The sequence below is a fragment of the Triticum aestivum genome, chromosome 3B (genome assembly GCF_018294505.1).
Source record: "Triticum aestivum cultivar Chinese Spring chromosome 3B, IWGSC CS RefSeq v2.1, whole genome shotgun sequence".
Taxonomy (NCBI): domain Eukaryota; kingdom Viridiplantae; phylum Streptophyta; class Magnoliopsida; order Poales; family Poaceae; genus Triticum; species Triticum aestivum.
Window position 1 is genome coordinate 606279938 of NC_057801.1, and position 14084 is coordinate 606294021.

Sequence of the window (14084 nt, forward strand, 5' to 3'; positions counted from 1 at the left end):
GGATAGTTTCCAAGAGTATCAATACTAAACCAGGCAGAAGGTGTTGGCACTAGCACAGTAGTATCCATCCCGAATACCCTGCAACGGATGTTGGAATAGGTCCGGAGACTGCGACCATGGGAGAAAACACCTGCTTCCTTAGTAACATCAGCGGTGCCCTGTATCAGAGAAGAAGAGCTGATACATCAGAATAAGTTGCCAGGCGCCACTGAGTATATGGGTCCTCATGCTCGTGATCATCATCATCGTCATCTCCCCCTTGGTTATAAATTTTTTCAAGTATAGGTGGTGGAATGTTCACAAGACCTTGGGAACACAAGGTTAATTAGTAAAGGGAAACTAGCTAACCCGCATGCATGTGGATGAAAAAATTATAATTACGATGGAAGACAAACATACCAAAAGCATCAGGATTCCATGCAAAAACAGTGCCACAAGTGGTGGCAGCAAACACAAGACCCTCATATTGAATTGCATCACAGTACACATCCGTGTATAGAACTGATTTTTGAGCAATATCCATCCAGTCGAACTATGAAGGAAGGCAACAAGCTTGTCGAAGATAGTAACAACTCCATAGTCCATTAAATCCCAAGAGCGGTCGGGAACTTGACAAATTGCTATCTTCTGTAGACGACAGTCACCATGATCATAGTTGAACGTATGTATAAAACCGGTGTGCTCAAACCTCTAGGCAGACTGAGATTTTTGGAAGTGGAACCCGGTGACGAGTGTACACATTCACAAGTTCCCACTCGCATTGTACCCAATGTAAACAACCCAATCTCCATTTGCGCTTACCCAAGCCTTACCCTCAAGCGATGGCATATTAACATCACACGTATCATTATCAAGCGGTAGCAACTTGCACAAGGTGAGGCCTCCGCCGTTTGTGCGCCAGTCAGCAGGGTCACGATTAAGAATATAGGGGAGATCAAACCGCTCATGGACCCTTGGGTTCTTTGTAATGATGTTATTAGTTGAGTCGAGAATGATCTTGAACGAACTTGCCATGCTAGCCGAGGTGATGATGTCGCACCGATCAATGAGTTCCTCCACCATGTCATCATTCAGATCGAGGAAAGAATAACGGAGTCATTTCCGGCATGTTCCCTCCATGGAGAAGACGATCAAACAATGGCAAAAGGAAGGGTGAAGGCAAATGGAGGAGGGAGGAAGTGCGTGCAACAGCAGTTCCAAATCAAGAGGGAAAGGCGAAGAGTCGATGGACGGTTGCCACGGTACACGAAGAGGCGCCCCGGCCTACTTAGACGTCCGTTTGGAAATTGTACAAAAGGACTCGCCGTCGTCTCACTAACATGTTGGAACGGGACCACATGTCAACGAAACATGGTGTGTAATTTCTCGTGCAAAGTGCGATCTGGCTGTGTTGGCCCGAGGTGCCGTATTAGTTATCGACCTTTATTTTTTTAACATACAATCTGAGTAGATAGCTCATGTGTTCATCACACGTGAGCGGATATATAGGTGGGCTAGGTGGGCAGGCGGCAACAATTTGAGTGCTAAAAGAGTTGATCCAATGCTTGGTTTTGTTTGGATTTTCCAACTATGACCATTGGATAGAGTGAATCAATGGCTTACGTTCAAAGTTATTCTCATACTATAGAATGGTATAGGAGCATGGAGAGATTTGGTTGATTTTATATTGCTGAATAGTATAAAATATTATGAGTGCAAATGCTCCACCGCGAGGTTTGTTGCTCCTTCTCGGTCGTCGGGAATCTATGTTCTTCCACTCTTTCGTTTAAGACATGAGCTTTGTTCATCCTTTTGCCGACATGCAAGACATCTAGCATCAAGGTGGACGTGTCATGCAAGAAAATGCAGATATGCAGTGCATAAGTGAGTTGTGCACTTCGATGGCACCTAGTACTACGCAATACTTTTTCTCCTCGATGGCACGTGAATAGTGCACATACTCAATGACAGAGCATGGGATGGTAGCCATGGACATGGTCGGCCCTTTTTGAAGAGAGTACTAACTAACTTTGATGTGTCCCGTCAACTCGACGAGAAGGTTGCTTACTACGCCTTCTCCCTCACCAATGCGTGCGCGGTGGCTCACAACATGAGGAGAAACTTTTGCTTACAAGCGATGGACATGCAGCAGTTCATTTGGTGTCAGATTGCCAGAAGTACTACTGTAGTACCATCATTATTGTTCGACTTCCAGAAGAGCAGAAGAGCCAAGCACAAGGTCACCTACTAACCTAGTACAGTACTAGTATAATATAGCCAAAGCTGGTCCACATTTTTAGAGCATGATTAATTAATATAGGTGGCTCTTGCATCGGCACATCATTTAGGGTAAGTACTCTCTTCGTAGGAACAAAGGAAGTGAAACAAAAGTTGGAGCGGATGCTAGATTGCCAATTAAAACATGATTACATAGGAAGAATCCTATAGCATTCTATCCTATGAATCAAAATACCAATGTAGGAAAATTATGAGGGGGGTCTCTACAACAGTGTTCCTCGGCTCGCACCTTGCATCACGATGGTCGAACTTGGAGTCATTCATCTGGTACACGTGGCATCTCAGATCTGGACACAAGTTGACGCGACCTCTCACTTCGTCCGCCATTTGAAGCGGCGCGCCGGTGGAGGGCTAGCATACTCCAATATTAGGTTGGCTCTATGTGATGTGGCAAATTCATATACTAACTGGATGCTGGCTATACTACTACGGTACTCACACTCCAAGAAGTGACTCAAAAACCATTCATAAATTGAGTTTATGACATGCATTTGCAAATGTACCATTCATTACATACAACAAGTCATCAACACAGAATGACAACGAGGATATGTGACACCCCAAAAATTTGGCCTTGTTTTAAGGAATTAAAAATTTTGCCAGGAATTAAAACTTTGAATTTCGGAGCTCCATTTTGATTGTCTAAATCATCTCCTTCCCTGTTATGATGAGTTTTTCCCAAAGAGAAAACTTTTCAAATATGTTATTGGACTTGTTTAACCTCTCAAGAAAAACTTTCCTTTTATCAGTATAACTAATTAACTAATTTAATTGCTTGATCTTTATTTTCTTGAAGAATGGATTTTCAAGGTTAAATGGCCTTATTTGAACTACAACCATTTGATAAATTCACTTAAAATTCCAACCAAAATTTGGAGATGTCATGTGATGTTTTTAAATCACTTTTGTACAAAAACATCTTTATTTTATGTAATATTTTGAGCTCTACAGCAAATTTTGTTCTCTGGTCCAGTGGGAAATTTTGCACTACAACTCCTTTAAATAATTCTTTCTAGCCTCCACCAAAATTATGGGATGATGGTAATGGCCTAAGATTCCACATTATGCAAAAACCTCGTGCTGTTCTTTGAAAAATTTGAGTGAATCAACCTCATTTTCATTCTGGACCAACTTGATGGTTTGTACAGCAACCATATTTTTGCTTGCTCTTTAACCCTTGATTTTTTCTCCTACTTGTAGTCCTCCATGTTAAACCCTTAAGTCCAGGAGCATGAACCTTTTGGATCATTTTTGGTTCATGAAATAATGCTATTTATTTCCTGTCCAGAATTGAAGTTTTGTAAAACTTGCACTAACAAGTTGCTGCATTTGACCAACTAACCACACCGCCCCCTTGTACATCCGAAGAGACCCCAATCTGGAGGTTTTAGCCACCCCAAGAGTTGCCTAGGTGCATGTGGCATTCTATCGAGCACCCTGTAGGCATGACCAGTTTTGACATGAGTTTTGGCATTTCACTGTGAGCTTGCACCTCTGATCAAACTAGCATGTCCACTAGACTCCCAGTTGCTCCTAACCTCGATCTGGTAAACCCCAACCTCACCTGCGACCTGTAGCATGCCGCTGCATTGTGTCGAACATCTCCCGTGCGTGCACTGGACGCGCCGAGAGCGCGCGTATTGCACGATGCCGCGCCCGAGCCGACACGCTGGCCCCCATGGCTTTGGCCCACACGGCAGCACCTCGCCACGCACTCCCCGCCTCGCAGCATCGCGCCAAACCACCCTGGCACGCTACAGCGCCGCCACCAGGGCATTCTTGGCGGCACTCCGGCGTCCGCAGTGGCTCCAGCCACGGGCAGTGCCGCCCAAACCCCTCCCGCTCGCCACCTGGCCCCTGGAGCAGCACGAGCTCATCCGCAGCCATGTCCTCTAGCGCTCGTCGCCGCCACGATGCCCTGCTGCTACAGAACGTCGGTTCGCCGGAAGCTTATCCACGGCCGCCGCCGAACCGCCTTGCCTCGCTTATAAATGGACGCCCCGGGCCGTTCCCGCACACTGGCAACCTCAGGCCACCCCAATGACGCTTCCCCAGCTCGCCAATCGACCCAGGAGAGCTTTCTTCCCCATCTCCGGTAACTCCTGCCGCCGCCACTACCCCGGCCATTCCAGCACCACCAGGGCCTCCCCCTCTCCATTCTCTTCGCCAGAAACTTACTCATCCTCCCGTGAACCCATCCACCTACTCAATTTTGATCGGGAACCACCGTAGCCCCAAATCCATCTTGCTCCCAAAGCTTCCCTCCGCCTTGGAGCTCGCCGCCGGCGATATTCTCCGCCTCCGACGACCCTACGACTACCGGAGTAACCACCTCGGCCCCCTGAATCCACTGGTGGCCTCAGCTTTCCGAACGGAGCCACCGTTCACCGGCGATGATCGCTGGAGCCCCGCTCCACTCGGGCAGAGGAGGGAGACGACGCGGGCGACTGGTCAAACCTGACCAGTGGGCCAGGCGGGCCCACCGTCAGAGACCCAGCGCCGGTCCACGTGGTTAAGTGGAGGCGTAAAGCCTCAAGTACGCCTCCTCTGCACCGAAAGCGTAATCTCGTTTGAAACGTTTTCTTTTTCTATTTTTTTTAAAACAGATTTGACCAAATCTTTGACTGGCTATAACTTTTTAAATACAACTCCAAATGAAATGATTCTTTTTCCTACCTCTCTCAAATTTCACCTAGTTTATTTTAAGATTTATTTGAAAAAAATTCAGGACAACTTTTGGTGCTGTTTTTATTTTGTGTGTTAATTCTTTTATATTGCTAAAATAGGATTTTTGAAGAGAGGAGAAATGTTTCAAGTTTTGGAGTGCACCCTGCCTTTCCACACATTGAAGGCAAGCATTCTGAATCCCGGCATAATATTTTTGGTGTGATCGTTGATACATTTATAACACCACCGCATTTCGAAGAACTTGTTATTTCATGTGATATGATCATATGCATGGGTGCATGTTATTGATTTCCATGCTGTTGGAAATGGACACACTTGTGATGATAATCACCCTCATGTGCCTTGCATGCATACCGGCAGGAACCCGGGAAAACCTCTGCCTTGGGTAGGCATGAGTTTGTCGCCGGTCTCCGTCGAGACGGTTATGTCTGGTATGGCATATCAAGGTGATATGAGCGGTGACTCTGTTGGTTGAAATATATTCGTCATGCTAATCATGCAGGGAATACTTAAACCTCCTGAGTCGACCGTAGATCGAGTCTTGTTCCAGTAACCCCCATACTTGTTTCGTACTACCACTCGTCTCTACAGCAAGTAGAGTACGGTTCAGTAAGTTGTCAACCTCTTTCTAGCACACACCGTACAGAGAGGCCATGGTGGAAGATACCGGTTGTAGCTGGTAGGCAGGCCACCTGGTCCGGGGGCATGGGTGTTTCCGGTTGGGACCGAGAGGGGAGGCCACCCTTAGAGCGCGCGATATAAATTTGATCCCATGCTACGCGAGGTTGTAGCCTCCCCACTTAGAGTTTGCTTAACAGGTGTCGTGGGTGATTCCAGACACGTGTGAGATAAGCTGGTGTGTGCAAGTTAGGTGTGTTTTCAACAAAAAGACCGTAGACGGAATTAGTCCCGATGGACTAAAGAAATCCGTTACTCGTGGGTAAAGAGTACACCCTCTGCAGAGATTAAACCTATTCGAATAGCCGTGTCCATGGTTAAGGATTACAGTCTGGGATGGGTCAAGTGTCGGTCTTAGTGTCGGTCTTCGGAGGTGAAACTGTTAACCAGGAATGGAATTACTACTTGTGACTTGTGATAACTATGATTATTATTATTGTTGACTAACCCGTGATATTATTGTTATTATCGAGTATCTCTGGGATGGTTCTACCTCCGGGATATTCACTATGATTGTTTATTTTAAAGCCCTTTATGTGGTGTCGCTCAGACGCCTGACTGTGGCATTTCTTTTAAAGCCCTTTATGTGGTGTCGCTCAGACGCCCGACTGTGGCATTTCTTTTAAAGCCCTTTATGTGGTGTCGCTCAGACGCCCGACTGTGGCATTTCTTTTAAAGCCCTTTATGTGGTGTCGCTCAAACGCCTGACTGTGGCATTTCTTTTAAAGCCCTTTATGTGGTGTCGCTCAGACGCCCGACTGTGGCATTTCTTTTAAAGCCCTTTATGTGGTGTCGCTCAGACGCCCGACTGTGGCATTTCTTTTAAAGCCCTTTATGTGGTGTCGCTCAGACGCCCGACTGTGGCATTTCTTTTAAAGCCCTTTATGTGGTGTCGCTCAGACGCCCGACTGTGGCATTTCTTTTAAAGCCCTTTATGTGGTGTCGCTCAGACGCCCGACTGTGGCATTTCTTTTAAAGCCCTTTATGTGGTGTCGCTCAGACGCCCGACTGTGGCATTTCTTTTAAAGCCCTTTATGTGGTGTTGCTAAGACGCCCGACTGTGGCATTGCTTGTTATTTGTTTCATAAATTTTAATACTACCATGTTATTGCATTTTTATAAATAACTTGCTTGCACGCATCGGAGTTTCATTTATCTTTTGTGACTGACGTCATGAGCATAAAATATTTTTAGCACATCATTGTTATATTATACCTGTGTTCATAATGTTTGCGAGTACATTCAAAGTACTCACTGGCTTGTCCCTGGCTATTGTCTTGGCCAGATTTTCTTGCACGGAGGGGAGCGACGCGATGCCAGCCCCGAAACCCACACAATGGAGATAGCAGCCTCGCGAAGATAGGAGTTAACCTGGTCAGCTGTTCCTGTGGGAATTGGAGTCCCATAGACACTGATGATCCACAAACCGCTTCCGCCATCAACCACTAGAAACCATTTGTTGTACTCACAGGCCAGAATGGTCTTGCACTACATATGTTGTATTCTGCTTGGAATTTCTGTATAAAGTGGAGCCTCATCAGCTAACAGTAATCCTGGGGCTGATGAGCACGACGGTCTTTTCTGGAAATTTATTACCCGGAAAAACCGGTCGTGACAGACTTGGTATCAGAGCCAGGCTGACCATTGGCTAATCCTAGCTTAGCCAGGTCGAAAAACTTAGGCAAACCAACCCACTAGACCTTAGCCAAACCCCAGCCAAGCTTCTCGTGCAAGATAGCCACACAGTGACCCAACACCTTTTTGGCAGTCGGTGCCCAACCTATCAACCTAACATGTCACTCATGCGCCAGTGACCGGCCCCTAAATAGTCCTTTCTCGCAAGCGTGCGAAGGAAGACTCCGTCCCCTTTTTCCTATAAAGAGGGGCACACTAGTCCCAACACAGCACAGCACAACCTCTACCCCCAAACCAAGCTACAGTGCCTGGCCCTGTCGTGCACAATGAAACCACAGCAACCAACCTTGGAGGTTTTGTGACCATACTCGCAAACCTCACCCGTCGTGCCTATGCGTTAGAAGAGCCACCAGAATTTGTTGTATACCAAGGACCCATGAGCGGTGAAGACCGTCAATTCTGGGCCACTGTACACATCTACGGTAGGGGTATAGCACCCGAGCGCCCCTACAGGTTCACCGGAAGAACAACTTCCTTTGAGCCACAAGCCATACAACTAGCGGCTCGAGAGGCTATAGTTCATCTCAGGCACTTGTCGCCCAGAGTTAACTGTCGCTCGTTCCACTACTACCCCAGACGTGAAGGGTATGGTAGACCACCCCAAGTGGCCAACGGAGATCACGAGACAGATCCTGCATTGTTGCACCTGGTGCGCTATGTAAGTGCACTAGAGGAACTGTGCGATCAAATCACTATTGATCTAATCGCAGCTCGTGGAGAGCTGGTTCGTCGAGCCCCGGCGAGAGAAGAGAACGAGCCCAACACCGACAACCCAGTCGTGCTGTTTGGACACCCGATCGAGTCCCTGAGGCCTGCCCCAGCCATCGGCCAAGGTGTTGCGATAACCCCAGAGGTGCTTCGTCGCATATTGGGAGCACACTCCAACGGGGTTGTGGCCAACAATCCCCGCGATGGTCATCATCACTACCCCGACCCTGCAGTTCCTCCACCATCTTCGACTAATCCCGGCAGTGAGACACGTGGAGAAGCCTCGACATCCACCAGGCACGCCCGTTTAGACATAAACGAGGTAGACTAAGCCGTATGAGTAGCACCGAGTTTCAGTGCATCCTCGCTTTGTAATCATGCGACCGTGTATATTAACGCAGCCTGTCGTTGTGCCTCTGTTTTAATAGTAGCCTTGCATATTTGGTCAGCGCATAGTTGCACATTTTCCGGGCACAACTACCAAAACCAACCCGACGACAACCACAGTAACACGTCTCTTTATGAGATATGTGTATCTCTGACACTGACCTGACCTTTGGAGCTAAGCTGGCAAATTTATTACCTTTCACCACGGTAAAACGAATCCGGCTCCATTGTTATATAAAGGCCACCTTGTGACCTTACCCAGCAACCCTCACCTTGTGCACCACACTCACAACTTTTTCCTGTCATGCCGAGCCCCAGCATTCATCTGAGAACCCCAGATGCAACCCCAGGTAGCTTTGTCAAAATATTGTGGGATTTTACCCGCAGTACCATGGGTTCTACCCAGCCACCTCAGTACGAGCTGTTCAAATCTAGAATCACCCCATCCACCTCGGAATATTGGGCAGCAGTACACATTCCTCCTGTAGACCCCAACCAAGATCCAACAGAAGTTTCCTTCGTGGGGAAATCTATGCCAACCCCACACCTGGCCATAGAAGCTGCTGCGAAAGAAGCGATTGCTCGTCTTCGATCCGCAGTACCCTATGCCCGCGAACGAGGATATTATTACTTTCCGAGCCGTGCAGCACCCGGAGAAGTAACATCTTTTCCCGGTGGACGCATTGAGAGAGACCCAGTGCTAGCCAACCTTATCCAGTACATCATTGCTCAAGAGCATTTGAACCAGCGAGTGATGGATTATCTACAGAGCCTCGCAGATTTAAATCCTCAGATTGCCATCGGCAGACCACTGAGGCCCGACCCGGAGAGACGCATACATCGACTGGTCAATCCACTTCCCCCGATAGAAGAGGAGTGTATCCCAGTACCAGAGACATTTTCTAGGGACCCCGTCCAGTTACCGTTTCCATTTTAGACGTCGCTGCAGTGTTCATTATTTGCAACATTTATTTATGTGTGTGACCTATGCGTGATATCCTGAGTTTGTACGACGAGTCAAATATTTGGCTTCTACTAATGTATGTAGTTTTTGTTGTGATTTATACTCCTTTAAATTAACTGTTTTTCCTCGCGAAATTCTGGAGTGAGATTTCTTTTCCCTGAGTTGCTACATCTACACCTTCTCACGGCGTGGATGTATTAACTTCACACAGCACCAGGTAGCAGACTCACAACCATTACCATTCGAACACATACACTGTTTGCAAAACCTTGCAACGGTGTTACATCCAGCTAATCACCCCCCTAACAACAGTTAGCACCCGGCACACCCCATCTACTCCTCATGATCACCACCACCGGGAGAGCCAACACCCAAGCAGCAGCGTCGCGACGATCGTCAAGGATCATCGCGCACAGGAGCACAGAGAGCCCCAGCAGTGTCGCCAGCCCTCCGCACATCAGGATCGCAAACCAGTCTGGCATCGCCTCCGCCATTAGGGCCTAACCCGAGCTTTTGTAAGCAGTAATGGAGGGAGGAGGAGGAGAAGTGAGGCCAGGTGTGAGGAATAAGAGAGAGGCACCCCGGCCATTTTATAGCTCGAGCTCGGTGTACGGTGGGCAAAGTCCACCAACACTGCTCGTCGCCGATCGCCGGTGTTCGGAGTCGAATCCGCGAGCAGTGCCGACAGCGCGCTGGCCCGCGAGGTGAGTGCACGCTGCACCGGCAGCTAGCACGCCGCGCACTACCATGGTACGGCCTAGATGCCCTACACACTAGGCGTCGCCGGTGGAGAAAGCGCGCGGGAAAGAGGAAGAAGAAAGAGCCAGAGGGAGAAGAAGAGGCTGACAGTGGACCCCGGGTCCACCTGTCGGCCAGAGAGAGCACTGTGCTCTCGGGTACAACCAGCGTATATTTAAATTTAGAAGTTATTCTAAATTTTTATCCAGCGTAGAAATCTCACGTTTTTGTCCCGAACCGTAGACTTTTCCACGCAGCACCAGTTTTCACACTGTGGTTTTTCACCACTTATTGCCCTCTCACTAAAGCCACATCTTTATTGCGTAATATTTTCTTAACACAGCTTTTAACAAATCTCGAGGACGAGATTTTTCTTAAGGGGGATAGTGTTGTGACACCCCAAAAATTTGGCCTTGTTTTAATGAATTAAAAATTTTGCCAGGAATTAAAACTTTGAATTTCGGAGCTCCATTTTGATTGTTTAAATCATCTCCTTCCCTGTTATGATGAGTTTTTCCCAAAGAGAAAACTTTTCAAATATGTTATTGGACTTGTTTAACCTCTCAAGAAAAACTTTCCTTTTATCAGTATAACTAATTAACTAATTTAATTGCTTGATCTTTATTTTCTTGAAGAATGGATTTTCAAGGTTAAATGGCCTTATTTGAACTACAACCATTTGATAAATTCACTTAAAATTCCAACCAAAATTTGGAGATGTCATGTGATGTTTTTAAATCACTTTTGTACAAAAACATCTTTATTTTATGTAATATTTGAGCTCTACAGCAAATTTTGTTCTCTGGTCCAGTGGGCAATTTTGCACTACAACTCCTTTAAATAATTCTTTCTAGCCTCCACCAAAATTATGGGATGATGGTAATGGCCTAAGATTCCACATTATGCAAAAACCTCGTGCTGTTCTTTGAAAAATTTGAGTGAATCAACCTCATTTTCATTCTGGACCAACTTGATGGTTTGTACAGCAACCATATTTTTGCTTGCTCTTTAACCCTTGATTATTTCTCCTACTTGTAGTCCTCCATGTTAAACCCTTAAGTCCAGGAGCATGCACCTTTTGGATCATTTTTGGTTCATGAAATAATGCTATTTATTTCCTGTCCAGAATTGAAGTTTTGTAAAACTTGCACTAACAAGTTGCTGCATTTGACCAACTAACCCCACCACCCTCTTGTACATCTGAAGAGACCCCAATCTGGAAGTTTTGGCCACCCCAAGAGTTGCCTAGGTGCATGTGGCATTCTATCGAGCATCCTGTAGGCATGACCAGTTTTGACATGAGTTTTGGCATTTCACTGTGAGCTTGCACCTCTGATCAAACTAGCATGTCCACTAGACTCCCAGTTGCTCCTAACCTCGATCTGGTAAACCCCAACCTCACCTGCGACCTGTAGCATGCCGCGGCATTGTGTCGAACATCTCCCGTGCGTGCACTGGACGCGCCCAGAGCGCGCGTATTGCACGATGCCGCGCCCGAGCCGACACGCTGGCCCCCCTGGCTTTGGCCCACACGGCAGCACCTCGCCACGCACTCCCCGCCTCGCAGCATCGCGCCAAACCACCCTGGCACGCTACAGCGCCGCCGCCAGGGCATTCTTGGCGGCACTCCGGCGTCCGCAGTGGCTCCAGCCACGGGCAGCGCCGCCCAAACCCCTCCCGCTCGCCACCTGGCCCCTGGAGCAGCGCGAGCTCATCCGCAGCCATGTCCTCTAGCGCTCGTCGCCGCCACGATGCCCTGCTGCTACAGAACGTCGGTTCGCCGGAAGCTTATCCACGGCCGCCGCGGAACCGCCTTGCCTCGCTTATAAATGGACGCCCCGGGCCGTTCCCGCACACTGGCAACCTCTGGCCACCCCAATGACGCTTCCCCAGCTCGCCAATCGACCCAGGAGAGCTTTCTTCCCCATCTCCGGTAACTCCTGCTGCCGCCACTACCCCGGCCATTCCGGCACCACCAGGGCCTCCCCCTCTCCATTCTCTTCGCCAGAAACTTACTCATCCTCCCGTGAACCCATCCCCCTACTCAATTTTGATCGGGAACCACCGTAGCCCCAAATCCATCTTGCTCCCGAAGCTTCCCTCCGCCTTGGAGCTCGCCGCCGGCGATATTCTCCGCCTCCGACGACCCTATGACTACCGGAGTAACCACCTCGGCCCCCTGAATCCACTGGTGGCCTCAGCTTTCCGAACGGAGCCACCGTTCGCCGGCGATGATCGCTGGAGCCCCGCTCCACTCGGGCAGAGGAGGGAGACGACGCGGGCGACTGGTCAAACCTGACCAGTGGGCCAGGTGGGCCCACCGTCAGAGACCCAGCGCCGGTCCACGTGGTTAAGTGGAGGCGTAAAGCCTCAAGTACGCCTCCTCTGCACCGAAAGCGTAATCTCGTTTGAAACGTTTTCTTTTTCTTTTTTTTAAAAGAGATTTGACCAAATCTTTGACTGGCTATAACTTTTTAAATACAACTCCAAATGAAATGATTCTTTTTCCTACCTCTCTCAAATTTCACCTAGTTTATTTTAAGATTTATTTGAAAAAAATTCAGGACAACTTTTGGTGCTGTTTTTATTTTGTGTGTTAATTCTTTTATATTGCTAAAATAGGATTTTTGAAGAGAGGAGAAATGTTTCAAGTTTTGGAGTGCACCCTGCCTTTCCACACATTGAAGGCAAGCATTCTGAATCCCGGCATAATATTTTTGGTGTGATCGTTGATACATTTATAACACCACCGCATTTCGAAGAACTTGTTATTTCATGTGATATGATCATATGCATGGGTGCATGTTATTGATTTCCATGCTGTTGGAAATGGACACACTTGTGATGATAATCACCCTCATGTGCCTTGCATGCATACCGGCAGGAACCCGGGAAAACCTCTGCCTTGGGTAGGCATGAGTTTGTCGCCGGTCTCCGTCGGGACGGTTATGTCTGGTATGGCATGGCAAGGTGATATGAGCGGTGACTCTGTTGGTTGAAATATATTCGTTATACTAATCATGCAGGGAATACTTAAACCTCCTGAGTCGACCGTAGATCGAGTCTTGTTCCAGTAACCCCCATACTTGTTTCGTACTACCACTCGTCTCTACAGCAAGTAGAGTACGGTTCAGTAAGTTGTCAACCTCTTTCTAGCACACACCGTACAGAGAGGCCATGGTGGAAGATACCGGTTGTAGCTGGTAGGCAGGCCACCTGGTCCGGGGGCATGGGTGTTTCCGGTTGGGACCGAGAGGGGAGGCCACCCCTTAGAGCGCGCGATATAAATTTGATCCCATGCTACGCGAGGTTGTAGCCTCCCCACTTAGAGTTTGCTTAACAGGTGTCGTGGGTGATTCCAGACACGTGTGAGATAAGCTGGTGTGTGCAAGTTAGGTGTGTTTTCAACAAAAAGACCGTAGACGGAATTAGTCCCGATGGACTAAAGAAATCCGTTACTCGTGGGTAAAGAGTACACCCTCTGCAGAGATTAAACCTATTCGAATAGCCGTGTCCATGGTTAAGGATTACAGTCTGGGATGGGTCAAGTGTCGGTCTTAGTGTCGGTCTTCGGAGGTGAAACTGTTAACCAGAATGGAATTACTACTTGTGACTTGTGATAACTATGATTATTATTATTGTTGACTAACCCGTGATATTATTGTTATTATCGAGTATCTCTGGGATGGTTCTACCTCCGGGATATTCACTATGATTGTTTATTTTAAAGCCCTTTATGTGGTGTCGCTCAGACGCCCGACTGTGGCATTTCTTTTAAAGCCCTTTATGTGGTGTCGCTCAGACGCCCGACTGTGGCATTTCTTTTAAAGCCCTTTATGTGGTGTCGCTCAGACGCCCGACTGTGGCATTTCTTTTAAAGCCCTTTATGTGGTGTCGCTCAGACGCCCGACTGTGGCATTTCTTTTAAAGCCCTTTATGTGGTGTCGCT